The sequence below is a fragment of the Symphodus melops genome (assembly GCF_947650265.1).
Source record: "Symphodus melops genome assembly, chromosome: 7".
Lineage (NCBI taxonomy): Eukaryota > Metazoa > Chordata > Actinopteri > Labriformes > Labridae > Symphodus > Symphodus melops.
Window position 1 is genome coordinate 17,144,634 of NC_136697.1, and position 17,650 is coordinate 17,162,283.

Here is a 17,650-nt window from a genome sequence, read left to right on the forward strand (position 1 = left end):
CAATCGTATGTTCTTAGTGTATTAGCACAACGTTTATTCCCTTTATATTACACAAAATCATTCTCCTAAACTCTTAGATTTCAAGAAAAAAAAAGTTAATTGTATAAAACACAGATTAAATTGTGGTGGCGTTCTTCTGTTGGTACAAAAAATGGTACACTTTTTGCAGATTTGTGTGTGTGTGTGTGTGTGTGTGCGTGATTTATGACAAGTTTTCCCTGACAAAAGTCACCCAGCGTGCATGTAAGCAGCCCTGATCCCAGATGAGGTGCTGTCACTGCTCTGGAGTGTTTTCATGCCGACGTTTGGGCCTCTCTGTGGCTGTGCTTTCTCAACCCTCTCTGTCTGTTTTCCTTGGCTGAGTGTGATGGCGTTTGTGTCGTCTAGCTGTTTTTTTGTTGTTTTTTTGTTTTTTTGTTTTTTTAAATGCAGAGGCAGGTCAGACAGATTTTCTGTTTATGTTCACCACCAGGGTCAGACTCATGAGAAAGAATGTGTGAATTATTGGTTTGTGTTTACAGCAGATTAAAAGAAGCGCAGCATATATACGCTGAAAGCCTGTAGATACTCTCTGAAGGATGTCGCTGTTTAACAGGAGGCTTTTTCAAAGCAGGAAATAAAACCAAGCATCCAATATAGCCTTATCTCTGAACACTACTTTGAGACTGTCTTTTGAGGTTATTGAAGGAGCCATGTCACTTTGACTGCTGGGGTTGCATGAACACCCATGACAGTTTGAAATAAATACAGGGCGGGTATGGAGGCTTAATATTCCTTAATTTTACGTGAGCTGTTAATCCGGGACATTTTATTCTTATGACTCAGAGTTTGGCACACGCTTCTGCGGAAAAAAAAAAAAAAAAAAAAAAAGACATGAAAGGAAAGTAGAAAGAATCAACAGCAGACTTGTTGAGGTTTCTACTAGATTTTTAGATGTTAGAGTCTGTCTGTGAGGAGGAGGCTACAGGAGGCTGGGGCCCGAGCTGTTTCTAAATTGCCAGGCTTGGAAAAGTGGGAGAGTAATGCCCGGCTCTTTGTAAACTGTCTGGCGTCTCCCTGAGTTCAACCAGAGTTCGTTTCCAAAAAGAAGAACAAAGTGACTTGGACCTTTTCCTGGCTCCTCTCCCCCTGCTTCTCCTCCTCTCTTCCCACCGTTCTTGGCAACCGGGGATTTTCACAGAGCTGCTGACGAGTGAGGCTCCCCCCTCTGCCTGTAAATTCTCTTTTTTCACAACCAAGTTTGGAAATTATCATGATTCAGTCCAGTTTATAATTTATCTTGCATGTAGGACTTCAGTTGTTTTAACACAAAGTGTGGTAAACAAAAAAAAAAACCCACACAGCTTAAAAATCAGTCAGCTCTAAATATCTGTCGCCATCAAGGCAAGAAAACCTTTTAAAAGTAAAGAGAGTCAGGATAGAAACAACTCTTAATGGCGGCCTGGCTGTGTCCTCCATGTCTGCGTTTGAAGCGCTGAGCTGCAGCTCATCTTCACCCATAGGAGGTTTGTGCAGACAAAACTGAAAATCCTTTCACTGCAGTGACAGTGAAAATGACTCAAACCTTCAGCATGGCATTTACAGCCAAATGTGCTGAGTGCAGTGTATGCGAGCCGAGTACAGCCTGTAATTTGTCAAGTTCTTTCTTTATATTCTTCACAAAGAGTCAGCTCCTCGCTTTTTCTTTTTTTTTCTTTTTTAACATGGTTGCAGTCAAGAGTGTCTCTTAAAACTCTTCGCTTCAACCTTTTCACTGAAACATCGCTTCAGATCATACATCATTTGTTACGTGTAGTCACTCACGTGTGTGCCACTCGGTATATCAGCGCTGTGTTAGTGTTGACAGCAGCAGCATGGGACATTGCAGCAGTGAGTTGTCCATTGGCGAGCAGCTGACAAACAAGGCGGGAGTGCATGCCGATAGGGGGACAGAGCAGGCCCTTAACTGATAACCCCTCCCCACCCCAACCCAAGTATATTTGTGCTGGGTTCGAGTCATGGTAGAAGAGTTTTTAGCAAGCTTAAACAAGCTCATGTTCGCATGCTGGGTTAAGGAAAACTAACGTTGGAGGCTTGTGTTTCCACTTTTGGACGTTCCTTTTAGTCACCAGTGTTATATTTCATGAAATGTTTGCTCTCACTATACCGGCACCCCTCCTCCTCCTCCTCCTCCTCCTCCCCCTCCTCCTCCTGTCTTGTCTTTATATTTTTAAAAACTGTCATCATTGTTTCTACATTTCCTGAGAGCACTTAGAATTTGTTTTCCCTGTTCCTGCTTCACATCCTGTGAAGAGAGCCGGAGAGCGTCTTTGTTTGTGTGGAACCATTACGACGAGGGGAGCTGGCACGTACAGGTTGACTAAGTAAGAGAAGCCAGACACCAAGTCAGTGTTTGTGGGTGTCAGATTTCAGCCCCTCGCTTGCGCTCTCTCTCTCTCTCTCTCTCTCTCTCTCTCTCTCTCTCTCTCTCTCTCACTCTCTCTCTCTCTGTCTCTCTCTCTCTCTCTCTCTCTCTCTCTCTCTCTCTCTCTCTCTCTCTCTCTCTGTCTCTCTCTCTCTCTCTCTCTCTCTCTCTCTCTCTCTCTCTCTCTCTCTCTCTCTCTCTCTCTCTCTCTCTCTCTCTCTCTCTGTCAGCAGCCTCACATTACCCCCCTCACAGGCCCGGGTCAGATGGAGAGCTCCTGCATGACTAATGTGATCAGACGGATAATGCATTACACCGCTTGAACTTATCAAAGCTGGAAACCTGCTGAATCAGACGGACCCACTAACTGCTAACAACCCCCCCATCAGAAGCGTGCACTGCTAATGAGACATGTAGGCACAGTTTAGATATACACAGTGACGTTTATCTGGTCACTTTCAAGTAGCTTTCATTATTAGCACAATAGAAATGTTTATGTTTTGCCTTGCAATAGTTGGTAGGCCTGCAGCTTACAAATATCAGATTCAGATTCTCTTCATTGTCCGACAAAGGGAAGCTTGTGTTGCAGCAGGAACACAAAGACAAACACGATACTGAAGGACTGCATCAACAGTACAGATTTGTGACAATACAAACAACACAATATTAAAAGGCGTAATCATCAACCTGAACAGTCAAATCAGTGCTCGTACAGAAAAGGAAAATTCGAAATGCGAAAACGTGCAAAAGTGCAATTTAAAGGTGAACAAAAATGCAAAATAGTAATGCAGCTTGATCAGCCTGAGAGCCTATCCCATGTTCATAGTTTAAGAATCTTTGGCCTGTAATCTCGGAAACAATTGACAAAATACTGTAGCAATATCCATACAACTTCAGGGATATCCTGTTTTATCTGGTTAGCGGTTTGAAACACAAACTAGTTTCATTTACAATGACACAAAGCTGAGAGAGAACAGCAAATACTCAAATTGTAAAAGCTGGAAAATTGTTTGTTTTTGCTGAACATTTACTGGAAAAAAACCCACATTTTAATACTGTGGAAAAATGAATTTCAAGCTTTACAAAAAAAGAGAATTAACGGTTTAGTTGAGTAAAAAAGAGGAGGGCAAATAGAAATGATAATGGAAATGATTGAAAGAGTTAAAGAAAGATACAAGAACATCAAAACAACCAAAGAGAAGAAATGACTAATGAGTTCATCAATTTTCTGAATCAATCATCCGGCCTTGAAATAAACGTAACGGTGCGTGGTGATAAAATGTCACACCTCTATTTATGGCGTTTTCTGACATTAACATTAAACGTTGACAGAGAAACCAGTTGAGCTGCCACGAAGCAGTGGATAGACTGGTCACTATGGCTCCCAGTGCTGCTGTTTTTCAGTATTTAATTGACATGGCTGTCCATGATGAGTTCAGGGGTTAGTGTTGCCTCTCTTTGTTACTCTCCTCTCATCTCCAGTGACAGATGGAGGCATTAGTCTCCAATGTGGCGCTGTCCTGAAACTAATGGCTACGTCCTTGGTTTTTCCCTGCGCTACCCGGCAGCCTGTTTAACTGTCCCTGGCTTGGAAGTGCCGAAGCAGCAGTTTATCCTCCCCATGTTTTAGTTTCCACGGAAATAAGGCCGAACAGGACTCTGCTTGTTCCCTCATAGATGACTTAAAATAAATAACTTCCAAGTGAGAGGGAAGTTTTTCCTGAGAAAGCGTTTCCAGGTCTTGATTTGCAAGCTTAGAGGAAGCTCGTCGTCCTCTGAGCAGGAACGCTCGTCTGAGTGAATAATAACAAACATGCACTATATTCTTATAAGTAGTCTGAGCAGGGATGTGCTGTTGTAAGTTTCTCTTTGCCTTGAACAGACTTATCACAAACATAAATAGATCAGATTCCATTTCACCCCTGATGTTTCCTCTATATTCATATTCTATATTAACCGCTTTATCAGACGCAACAGCCAGTGTTTTAGCTGTTCCCTGTCCTCTGATATAAACTCACTGCCAATTAGGATAGCTAATATATTATGCAAATGTTGACTGGCTTAATTGAGACATGTTAATCATGTTTTAAGAGGCTAATTACAGCCCTGTATATCTGAGGTGGGAGTAGTAATTAGCCGTGATAACAAATCTGGCTGTAGGATGGTCATATTCTGCACGTGGACGTACGGCCAGGGACTGTGTGTGCAGACTTGGGTTGCTGTGTGTGTGTGTCTCGTGTTTCTTTTTTGCCCATAAATGACTTAAACTTTGCATCGAAGTTCATACTGTCATCTTTAGATTCCTTTTTTTTTCTTTTTTCTTTCCTCCCGCTCTGCATACATATTTCACATTTCACCTTCATGGAAGACAGCAAAAAAAAAAAAAAAAAAAAGGAGGGCAGAGGAACCAAGATCTATCAGCTCGTCTATTCATCAGGGATATGGATGCTTTCCTTCTCTATCTATAGTTTGTTTCCTGCACTCCTCAGTCTGGTTATCTGATTCTGCAGCTCTGTGCATGCAGGCTTTTACACAACGCTGCTGTGTTCTTACTTTTCTGACAAAGATCATATTCGGATCTATTACACTAAGAATGCCCTCTCACTTATAGAATATAAAGTGGCTTTAGAGAGGAAATTTGCTCAACGATGGAGTGGAGTTTCTTTTTTTTTTTTATCAGATGTTTGTCTCTGGAGTTGGTTTTAGTGTCTGCAAAACAGCTCGGGTGACATTATTGCAGCTGCAATTGCCTCTGCCATTGTTTTTCTTATTGGTGCTGTTAGGATTTGATTGGATTTTCAACAGTCTTGTGGAATTGCCTCACGCAGCAGGAGCGGCAGACCTGTATATGATGGCGTTTGTACACCTGAAGATCTTATTACTGATATGTTCTCTGGGCTCCAACTGTGTACTCTAACTACCTCTGAATCACACTATTTAGTTTGTCATTTTTCACTGCTTTAGATTTGCGCACTTGCTTCTTCCTTCTCTGTAGCTGAAGGAACATATTTCTTATATCAAAAATGTAATCTTAACAGATTTTTTTTTTTGGACTCTTTGATGGAGGCGTTTGCCTTGGCAGTTGATAACCTTTAATTCAAGGTGTGGGTTCTCATTTCTGCAGCACCCTGCCTCTACTCTGTATTAAGTGGCATGTTGGCAGCATGCTGGGGTCATACAAAGGAACCTCCCCCACCCACCACCCCACCTGACTTCGATGAACAGTCAGACATAAAATGGCAAGCGCTCTTCCCCGGCTGACTTAGTAAAAATGACATAAATTAATACATGCTGCTTAAACAGGACCAAGATTAATGGCTGCCTTTCGCTGCGGCTTAGATCCACTGTCAGTCGCTGCTCGCTGCCCAGATGGAATCAACACCAATCAATGAGGCTACCTGACTCTCCCTGGATATCTGCTTAGGATGGAGAGCAGGCTGGGAAACACACTCACACACACACACACACACACACACGCTCATCTGAATAAACCCTCTACACGCAGACATATATCATACATAAAAAAAAACATGAATTGCACCCATCTTGATGCAGTATTTTCCCTCCTCTCTTCAACATTCCCCCACATAAACTCACAGCCATATCCTGTATTACTTCCCATATAGAGGGATGTTCAATCAGGTGCCACAAAGTCAGATGGGGAAGAGCAGTGAGGCTGATGGCTCAGTAGTGATTGGATGTTTCAATTACTGATAGTAATGCCATGGTGTAGTGAGTCATGCAGTGCAGATAGCACCATTTATTTTAATCAGGACGGGGGAGAGATGGGTGTGGATGTGTCTCCCTCCTTTCAGAGGAGTTTCACATTTAGATGCAGGGGAGTGTTCGCTCTCTCTCTCTCTCTCTCTCTCTCTCTCGCTTTCTCTCTCTCTCTCTCACTCTTTTTTATTCCACATACCAAACACATACACACACACACACACACACACACATGCTCAGGTGGATTGAGAGTGGAGGAGAGGTTGCCGTGGGTAACGCATAGCGACAAGGTACTCTCTCTGTGAGCTATTCTAATTTATGTTAATAAACCTTGCCGTTGCTGGGAGAGACAAAAGGGGCCACAGATGAGCCTTGGTAACCTCGGCACCTTCTCTGGGAGGAAAGGCGTAGACAAAGAACAATTCACACACACGCACTCACTCACACACACACACGCACACAAACACACTGAGGGAAAAGAGAGAAGAGATATTGAACTGTTCAGAAAGACACAAATACTGTGGCGAAGAGCGATGATAAATTTAGCCACACAAAGAGTTGTTTTCGTGGCTGCAAAAATCAAACAGGCTCATGCTGGCAATCTTCAGTGTGTCTGTGTGTGTGTGTGTGTGTGTGTGTGGTATCTGCAGCGTCTGCGTGTGTGTCAGAGTGTGTGTTGGAGGGGCAGAAAATAGACAGACAGGCAGTCTCTTGGGATTTTTTGCTGCTAATTCCGTGGGGCCTACAGAGACGCAGGGTGCTGCAGCTTTGGATCACATCCCAGGGCAGATGTGACACCACAGGTAGCATTTAGCACAGTAGGCTCCGAGCGTGAGTGTTAGCACGGGTCAGCGTTTGGCCGGGCTGCCTGGCAGTAAGTGGAGAGACCATCTCGGAGAGGCAGATAAGGACTGTAAATCTGTTTCTATTTCAGACAAACAGGGAAACCTTTAGCATGTTAGAATCAAGAAGAAACATCATATGAGTTCGAACACTTGTTTGTTGTTGTTGTTTTTCATTTCCTCAGTGTTAGTCTTAACTGCCAATGGAGGGACTTAATTTGACTTTTTTTTTCCTCAATACATACCTTTAAGTGTTCACTCTTGAATAGGCGTTTATGGTTTTTTTTTCCAGCTTGCATCATGAAAATTCTCCTAAAAACGGAACAATTGCATCAGAAATAGTGCAGACTTTCAACAATGCCAGCTGCCTTGACTTGTTTATATTTGACTTTTAAAGAGGTAAATCTGCATTTTGCTAAATTGAACGGCTCAATCCTTGACTGTTACATGATTTTCAGTGCGAAAAAATAAACAAACCTAGAACTCGTGGTCTTAAATCTGATGTCAGACAAGGTAAACTATTTTTCCTCAGTAACATTAATCAGGATTGATAGCACAGTGAAGCCTCCTCGCTGCTTTCCTGAGCTGTAGATATCGTAACCCTACGAGTGAAAGCTGTGGGTTTCCTCTTCGCCGTCTGTCTGCCAGCTTGCCTTTGCGGTGTTAGTTCTGGACAGTTAACTCCAACTGAAATTATGTTAATTGCTGTCATTTTCTTTTTCTACTTGAGCATAATCAGCAAATTATATACTTCTGTTCATTTATTACCGAGCCACTTTTAACAGAGTTTTTACCCTTCAAAGATCAGAAAGTTAGAAGGTATTTTTTCCCCTTGTGATTTGTACATATGTGTGTGCAGGTTTAGGTTGTTATCAGTTATTTTGTGTGAAAGTTTGTCACGTTGAAGGCTCGTTATTAGGCGTCTCTGAAACAGTGGCAGAAAATGTGACAAACTACAACTCAGTATTGTAAATGACACCATCTTTTCTTTTGTGTGGGGTGTTAAATGCTGTCACCATGTCACCACTGTTGTTATCCAGGCTGTGTGAAGAAGACCGTGCTGTTTGTTTACCTTTCAGAGGTTAAAGGTCATTAAAACATTTTTATTAGGAAATGGATTGAAATGTTGCTCATGACATGCTGATTTGATGCTGTTTTGTAACTCCACTTTATGGAAGCCAAGTTAGAGTGTTAGAGTGTGTATATATGCTTATGTGTATTTGTATTTATGCTTATGTGTGTGTGAGACGAAGTGACAGGTAAGACATGGATATAGTCATTCAATGTTGAGGGTTTGTAAAGGGCATTTTTTATAGACTCTACATTTGACAATCTCAATCAATCTTTGTTTGTGTAGCGCCGATTCATAACAAATCTTATCTCCAGAGGCTTTGTGTTGTCACACAGTCTGTAAGTAATGACCAACAAGCACCAACTCAAAGAGCACAAATAGGTTAAGCGTGGTTCCTCATAACTGCCTGAATTTACGATGAACACACGACAGACCATCCAGTGTGTTAGTGACGAGTGGGAAGACAAGAACTCTCTTTCTCACATTGACCGTGTACTCTGTGTAACTCTCCGAGAAATCCACATTGAATTTATAGCAATTAGTAAACATGGATAATAATAAAAAGTTTAAAAGAAAAGACACTTCATTTTGACAAACACATTGTCGGCATAAATCTGATGTTTTTTCGCTGTGAAATCTTTTGCCAAAGCATCTTTATGTCTTGTCCGTCATCTGAGGAGTGACTGGGCACACATGCGCTACACAGCTGCAGACGCTTGTGATAAATATGGAAGATGACTTATATAGTTTTATGCTTTTAGATAAAAAGGCACCTTCACTGAGAAGTGTCTGTGTGTGTGTGTGTGTGTGTGTGTGTGTGTGTGTGTGTGTGTGTGTGTGTTTGTTCAAGTTCACGCCCAGCCTTGCTTTTAATATGAGGCGTTCGGTGTCTCCTACTCATGCGTTCACCAGTCATTCACAAGACCTGAACCGACGACCCCGTGACTCAACGGCTGCCTCTCACGCCTTCAGGCGAGCTGCTCTTCTTCGTCTATTATATTTTATTTGTCTAGCTGGCACCACCTTGTAGCTTGTTTTTATTGGAAATGTCCTTCAGCAGCGTGTTTAGCAGTCTCCTCCCCTAAACACATAAAATTCCTTTATGTTCCTATTACTTGAGTTTATGAAGAGCATCTTCAGCCCCCTCCTCTCTGATAAGATCATATTGATAGATTGATATTGGGAGAGCTGGAGTGTGATAAAGGCTCGGGGGTTAAGAGCTTCTTGGATAGTTTAACCTTGATAAAACAGTTGTTTCAGTGAGGCTGATTTTGCCCCATCCGTCTTCATCCGTCAGGGCCCCGCTGAAGTATGCAAATGAAGGCAGTAGAGGGAAGCGCCGTGTGCGGTTAAATGGGGCGTTGCGAATGTGCGGTGTACCGCGCCGACGGGGTGATACTACTTACTGTCCAAATTTAGTGTGTCTTCTGAAACATCCTCCCCCCCCCGCTCTTCCTTTTTGTCTGCGTTTCAAGAATATATGCAGCCTGAGAGGAACTGTGGCCTCTCGTAAAATGATTACAGCTGTGGCGGCAGCAAAGCACTCTCTGCTGGTACGTGTGTATGTGCAGATTTGAATGTTTGCGAGCTGGAATTTGGCGACCCTGTGTTATCCCTTTAAGTGTGTCTCTGTGCGCGCCATATCTGTATTTACATGTTGCAGCAGGTTTATTGCCTGCTCTTGCCATACATTTAAAAATGTGGCTGTTTATTGCTCTAATTAGTGAGTCTGAAGGTGTAAGGGTAATAATCTTTATGATAATAACTGTTTATGTCTTAACACAGCTCTCCTTTCACAGTTTACGTTGCTCGGGCAGCTTCATTTGCCTGATTGGTTTTGTACCTACTCAGCAGCATTAGGGATGTTTTTCTCTGTGTGTGTGTGTGTGTGTGTGTGTGTGTGTGTGTGTGTGTGTCTGATTCTCTCATTTATCTCATGTGTCGGCATATTGATTGATTCCCCAACTCACTCATTATTTTGTTTCTGTTCTTTACAACTCATTTTCAGAAAAGAGGGCCAGCGCTGAGGCCAGAAACACATACCATGTCTCTTCTCTCTGCAGTCTGACTAGCCACCGCACACATAAAGCTGTCAATCAGGAGCTTCCCTGCCTGCCCTTTGTTATGGAACGCCAGCTCTGTGGGTGGGTCCTGTGGGTGATAGATTGCCCAGAGAGCCTATCGGACTGCAGGAAGCATCCATCTCTGTCTGGAGCCTGTTAAACAAGCTTGGGAAAGCAGCCATGTAGTCCTAACCACCACTGGCCTTCACTAAAAAAACCCATTAACATTAATGAAGGATAGCTTTAAAAGTTCTCCAGTAATAGGCTTGAATTGGATTTATGAGTCAGATAGTTTGCCAGGGAGAACGTCATGAAATGTGTCAGTGGGAGATAAATGGAAATCAGCTTTTTGAAAGGTCTCAGGACTTTGTTTTAGACAGAATTAAAGCTCAGATATATATATATATATATATATATTTAAAAAAAATCATACCTCTCACGGCCCAAAATCAAGCAGCAGCTCAGGAGCATCTGTGAGGGAAAGTGAAGTGTTTGATGTTTTAAGTGACTGCCGATAAAGCTGCTCATCTTTCCCACACAGGGCTTCTTCTTCCTCCTCTTCTTCGTGAGGAAAAAAAAAAAAAGTTCTTAATACTTTTTTTAAAAGCTCTTTCATCCCAGATGGCACCGGCCATTTCAATACCTTGCAACTACCACTTTACCTGTCGGCGAGGTCCCTATAGATGGCTGATGTGAAGCGGCCATTAGCCAGCCAATTCCTCAGCCGCAGATTACTGTGCCAGTACGCAGTAATCACAATGTTGAAAAAGGTCTGATTGCACTCCATCCAACCTACAAAGTGTGGCATAAATGGGTTTTTCAAAGGTCTGCAGTTGGTTGTTGGTGTGTCATCATAGTGCATTAGGACTGTCAGAGGCAAGATGGCAGCTTTTGAAGCCTCTTTCATTTTGTGTGAATGTTAAAAGGATGCAGAAATACACTCGGAACAAACCGGGAAAACAAGGCCTGAGAGGGATTTATTTTTTTCAGTGCAAAGAACCTCATGTACACGCTGCTGCATGGGAAGTAAGGTTCTATTGAATATGACTAATTTATGCATCTCTTCCCATCTCCCCCCACCCCCCTCTGCCTTCCCCTACCATCTTGTGCCTGGTCTACCCACTACTAACCTCTGATGTCATTAGCGTTGGAGGGAGGTTGAAGGGACAGAGAGGTGTCTTTTCTTAATGAATTCCGATGTGCCTTTGCACTTCCCCACCTAGTTAACCCCTCCTCTCCCCCCCCCCCCCCCCCCAATACTCAAGGTGTCAAATTAGAGCAGCTGGAAAGGGGAGAACAAGGAGATGGACAAGGTACATCTCACCCCCACCTCATTTCCTCTCCTTCAAATCACCTCATACAACATGATATTCATGGTTATGTATCCATGTAACAACTATGCAATAATGGCTGGATACACTCTTAAAGGATAAAGTAGCTGTTTTCACCTTTAATACAATATAAACGGAAAATACATCAAATGAAAGATTCATCTCATCTGTACTCAGTGTGTTGCATACTTAACATCGATCTGCGGCATCAGAGTATTAAACAAATCCTTTATTCAAGTAAAAATAGCAAAGACTACCATAATACAGGCTAAAGTTTCCTTCTTGGATTCTTTTACTGATAGATTCAGCTATAGTTGAGTTACCTTCAATATTTCATCCTATGTGTTTGTTAAGACACAATATGAAGTCTGCGTCTCCTCGTAGCACCAACGTTCACATGTTGCATATGCTAATTGTTTCTCTTTAAGTCTTACTTTGTTGGATTGGTATAATTGTTTGCATCAAGAAAACTATTTGGTGACTTCACACCAGAAGAAGCAGAGATTTGACAAGTGTTGGGGATGATATGTTTAGACATGAGTAGTCTTTCTATCCCTTTCAAAGAGCAGAAGGAGAAGAGACAGCCAGTTTGGGATTCAAATGACTTTATATTGTACAACATTGCTTTGACATATCTGTGCTAGTTACTCGTTTTTCATTTCATTTATTTTAATCTGCAAAGTAACCATAGCTGTAAAATGATTACAGTGAAATAATCATTTCAAACGACATAGTTAAATAAATGAAGGTACCAGTGTTAACTACGACATGCAGCAGTGGCTTGCAGGCGGCCATATCACTCTAAAGCATCACCTGTAGGACTATACTGCTTTCGACACAGCCTGCAAATTACAAGATCCATGCATCTTCAGTTTACATCTAGAGATGTGTTTTTGTACTTTCTCACCTCAAACCCCCAGAACTGAATTTTCTAGTGTCAATTTCTAGTTAGGATTCCAAAGTTATAAAACATGAGGGATGGAAACAGTGCAGCCATTAGAAAGGATTAATTATTGAATTTAATATTGCAGACTGTAAACATTTTTTTACCTCCATTTGTATCTGTAGGGAGTGTGTGATAATTTTCACAAGATAATTTTTCTGAATCTGGGTTGAATAAAAAAGCGAATCTACTGACTTCAAGGGGTTTATTCTCGGCTCTCTTTGTCTACATGTGTTTCAGTTTACGGCTTCTTACCCTCATAAGTCCCTTCGGCACCCTTTAGAGAGGAGGACATGATCCAGTTGCCTTTCTTTGAAGAGTAATAGTGATAGTGACAGTGATATCATATCAGAACGCTCCATAGCTCTGCAGGAAACACCTCAGTGTGATGTTACTTCCTCTTTGGTCATACTCAGGAGTAAGAAGAAGAAAAAAAAAACCAAACATGCACACCACTCAGAGTTGCAAGCTAGGCCGCAGGTGGCAGATTTTAATGATGTCAAAGTGTCTCAGGGTGGATTTTTTTTTTTTTTTTACAGAGCCGAGCAGAGTTGTTGTTGTCTTCTTCATCGCAGCGTTTACAGCTGATATTCCTGACTCAACAGAGAGCGGGCATCCCCCTGTGGCTCTGCTTACTCACTCCTGAGCCCGGCATTTAGTTTTCTTTGGCAGACCCAGGCCACAGCTCATTAGACTAAGAGAATGTGCCTGCCTTAATTAATGATATGTAAATATCCTTGAATTGGCCACATTTGCATATTAAGAGAGATTTGTGGAATCTGTGGAGTAATATATTTTAATTAGGGATTAATTAAAAATAATGGGAATTTCATTTCATCTGGCAGGTTGTGTTTGGTGTGAAGCGTGCGTTGGGTCCCCGGATCTTTGAACGCCGAGGCAGCGAACGACATGTGAAGGAAGCTCTGCTCTTCCACCTGCTATCTGTGCTGCATACAAACGTGTGTGTGTGTACGTGTGTGTGTGTGTGTGTGTGTGCCCCCAAACAGTCAAACACACACACACACAAATGCTCTGGCATCACATTCCTTGAGATGCCAGAGCCTTCCCAGGGGGTCTCCACAAAGCGCCGCTGCTTTGAAAAAGCCGGCGAGGAGGGGCGAGAGATCCAGCTTGAACATCCACAATATGTTTTTGGGGACGGTCCCAGTTTGGCTCGATTTCATCTCCTCTCATCTTTCTGTTTTTTTCCCCCCCCCTTGTAGTTCGGGAACGGCTCTCAGACACGGAACACTAGTTATGTTGGCAATTATGTTAATGGAATGCCATTAGGCCATGATTGTGTATGAGCGAACTGGGAGAGAGGGCACGTTTTCAGAGACCCAGAGTCAACGTCTGCTTTGATCCACCTCTAGGAGACTCTTTGCCAAAAACTATTTTCCAACATCCTCTCTATTTTTTGTTCTCCAAACCGTTTGACCATCATGTCAGGGGTGGCTTCATTTTGAGCTATTTGTACTGGGTAATGATGTACTCATGGTCGTCTTTTTTTTTTCTTTGACAGCTCTGAAAATAAATCTAAATAGAGACAAAGAAACCATCTGTCATCAGCATCACTAATAGCACTGATAGCACAGCCACTATCAAAGCATCTCCAAGGTGGAAATCATCCCCATTACTGAGTATCAAGGCTGCTTCCTGCTTCCTGATGCTCCTCGCAGCAACGACATCGCACACAAACGCACTCTCTCTCTGTTTTAATCAATCTGCAAAGAGAATATTTTTTCGTGCATGTTTCAGTCGTTTTCCGGAGCAGAAGTGTGCGCCAAAGGTCTGTTTTTTTCTTTCGGGCTCAAGGAGGAGAGCTCCTCTGGCATTTGTGATGTGTCGTCAGAGCGCTGATGTTATTGATCCAGGATCTTCCGAATTCATTAGGAGATCCAGCAGAACTGTGCTGCATCTTTATTTATGTTGCTGCCCCCTCCCTGGCCTGCCTCTCTCCCTTTCTCTGCTTCACTCCCTGTCTGCATCTCTCTTTCATCCTCCATGCATTATTCTTTTATTATTCTTTTACAGCTGCCTTATCGCCCGCATTTTGGTGAGGATAAGACCTGTCATCTTTGGGTCTTGTCTGGGGAGATGATGGGAGACTTCAAGGGGGGGAGGAGGAGTGAGAAGGGGTGGGTGTAAAGAATGCGTTCTGTCCCCCCCTTTTTTCCCCCCCCGCCTGAAACGGACCTTGCTCTCTCTCTCTCTCTCTCTCTCTCTCTCTCTGTCTCTCTCTCACTCTCTTTTCTCCACCACCTTTCTTTCTCTCACTCTCACTCTCGCTCTCGCTGTCTCTCTTTGTAATGAGAATCTCTCCCTAATTGAGGGAGCTGCAGCGAGCTGGCCGAGGGCGGCGGGGTTAGATTGTGATACTGGCTACGTGACCGTTATGCTGATAGAGGTGGCAGATCAATAATTTAGGCCCTGACCTTAATGGTGGTGTTAAAACGCTCATTCCTCTGGAGTCTGGAGGCCTTAAAGGTGCAGCGTTGGATAAAGGCGGCGAGCTGTGGAGGTGGGAGTGGGGGATGGTGGGAGAGAAGCAGATAAGAGGAGAGAGGTGGAGAAAGCCAGAGAGAGAGAGAGAGTATTTGCAGTCAGTGTGTGAAAGAAGGGGATCATGAGTGATGTTTTTCCTGCTTCTACATTCAGACGCTCACATTGTCACCAACATTCATCCTCTTAGTATCTATATGAATGCCATAAGCTTTTTTTTTTTTTTTTTTCTCACCTCGCCTGTATTTGGTTGTAATCCGTTTTCATAAGCTATCCTCCACCCATTCTTACTGTTGCACTGAAAGCATCACCAGACACCAGAAGTGAACAAAGAGCGCAGTAACGAGTGGGTATAATCTGGTTCTGGGCTCGTCTTGTGCTGCCTCGCTTCAGGCCATGCATGCTGAGAATTCGGTCAGCCATCGATTTGATTCTGAGGGACATTAACGTCACGGCCTCATGCGTCTCTCTGCATCTTTAAGACCCCGACTCACTCCCTGCTGGCAGGATGTGACCATCTCAGCCCCCCAACCCATCCAACCCCCCCCCAGCTCCTCTCTTCTTCTCCCCACCCATCCACCAAGCCACCCACCCAGTCACCACCCTTAGGGGATGATATATTAGATATAACCAATTCAATTTTATGCAGCCAGGACAGACGCCCTGGGGACATAAACACACACATTTTTAATACACTCCTCACCAGGAAGCCCAACGCGCTGGAGCCTGCGGCTGCCCTGGGTCTCCTCTCACACTCAATTATTAATGTAACGGCCGTAGTGGCTTAATTAAATAATAAAGACAAGCTCACTGCAAAGGAATGGGCCAAGGACGAGCCAAAAACGAGACATGTCTCCTTAAATTGTTTGGATTTGACGTAAATGAGGATGCAGGGCTTTAAATATGTGAAATTGCAATAACAGTTGTTGACACGGGATGTCATATTCACAAATAATACATTCATTATACATCAATGGTCTTTGTACTGGGTGTTATCTTTAATATAAAGAAAGGGTAATTTAAGAGAAGTATCCAATGTAATATCACATCGAGATTGCTTTCTGAGAGTTATTCGTCACATAAAATATTTTTCCCAAAAGCCCCCCCCCCCCAAAAAAAAAAAAAAAAAAAATTATTTGAGGAGAGGTGTAGATTTTTGGCTCGAAGTCTCAGATCGGCTCATAAATCAATTGTCTTGAGAGTCGGGTCAAACAGGGGCTTGTGATACCTCAACTACATAAAAAGAATGATTTCCTCAGATTATGGATTCCTGCCACCTCAAGGGCGAGCCAGAGGAAGCACTCTGTCTCCGATGTGATGAAATGTGGCGTTATCTTTTACTTTGTTTCATTAGATTCACTGGAGATTACACCCTCCATCCTCAAACACTTGATTTTTGCAGCTTTTGAAAGATGAGAGATCTTCTGGCCTCGGGGCAAAAAAAATATATTTCCAGCTCCCTTCCCCAACCCAGTTCTTGTAAGGGGTTCATGTCTGTTTTAACTCCAAATTAATTATTCAGATTCACTTTGAAATGCAGGCTTATAATTTGAGTGGCTTGTTCAAAGGCAAAAGCCACTTCTTTTTTTCACTAATGGCGAGTAAGCCACACCATTAGATTGAAAAATAGGCCCATTGTGTGTGTTGACTTGGTGGCGTACCGCGATGAAGGATTGCGACAAACTGGAGTGTTTAAATCGGCGAATTGAAATTAATGCCCTCTCAGAGCCAGGCTTGCTGACGATACATTAAAGCTAATACTCCAGTGAGGTGGAGCAAATGTTTGTTTATTTACATGAAATACCCTCGCAGAGAATGAAATGATTGGATTTTCGCCCAAGCAAACACTTGTATTAAAGAGTGAGACAAAAGGAACAGTTGTGATGCAATGATGTGTGGGTGCCTTCTGCTCTGATTGGTTCTTCTTTGCTTTTGAATCCTCTTATATTTTCCAACATGTTTCCTTTATGAGGGTTTTGTTTTTCCGCAATTCTGCGTCTTTTTGTTTATTTTGTGGAATCCTTTTTTTGTCCTTCAGACCCTTTTAGGAGAATTTATTCTTTCATTTGTTGCCTTCACTTACAGTACTGTATGTCCCCTCTTTTTTTTTCTTTTTTTTTTTTTCTCCCTACTGACACATTGAGACACTTTCAAAAGGTCATGCCTCGCGTCTTTCTTGTCACATCACTTATTCAGACTGGTTTTATTTATTCATGCCACTTTTTGATTTTAATAATTTAATGCAGTGAAATGTTTCTTTCATACAGCTATAAAGTGCTCGCGAGGAGTGTTGACGTCTCTAAAAAAAAAAAAACATGGTTCTATGGCTTCCGTATTCGGCTCGGACAATCCGGCGTGTTAAGTGCGAGCTGTTGCTGTCAGGGAAAGAATATTGACTGAAATTATCCCTCACTTCCGCTTCAGCCAGAGGACCTCTCAGGTGCCGGGCGAGTGTATAAGAGGCTCTTTTTAGACTTTTTCTTTTTCCTTTAGAATTTAATGCCAGCAGCTAAGAGTGGTATTTATTTTCCTCACTCTCTGCTCTGCTATCCTGGACTTGGCAGAGTGATTTTGTAGAATAGAAACATTATAGACTGTTAGTGTCAAAGTGTTAAATGTGATGTATAGAACTGGGGCTTTCAGAAGGGAGGAGGGGATGAGGAAGAGGCGTTAAGGAGGTGAGCACCGGCAGCCATAACTGGAGCAAGGTGCTCATGGGAGAGAGGAGCCATCCACCATGTGAGGGATGGCAGGGTAATGTGGCGGGAGGTAA

The 17,650-nt window shown here is 42.8% G+C and overlaps 2 protein-coding genes across 5 annotated transcripts in view; both read left to right on the forward strand.

Moving 5' to 3' along the window:
• The window catches only part of arhgap21b (Rho GTPase activating protein 21b), a 113,113-nt gene that overhangs the window by 26,130 nt on the left and 69,333 nt on the right, over nucleotides 1-17,650 (forward strand). The window lies entirely within an intron of this gene.
• The window catches only part of pbx1a (pre-B-cell leukemia homeobox 1a), a 53,834-nt gene that overhangs the window by 9,515 nt on the left and 26,669 nt on the right, over nucleotides 1-17,650 (forward strand). The gene's annotated exons all lie outside the window — the stretch shown is intronic.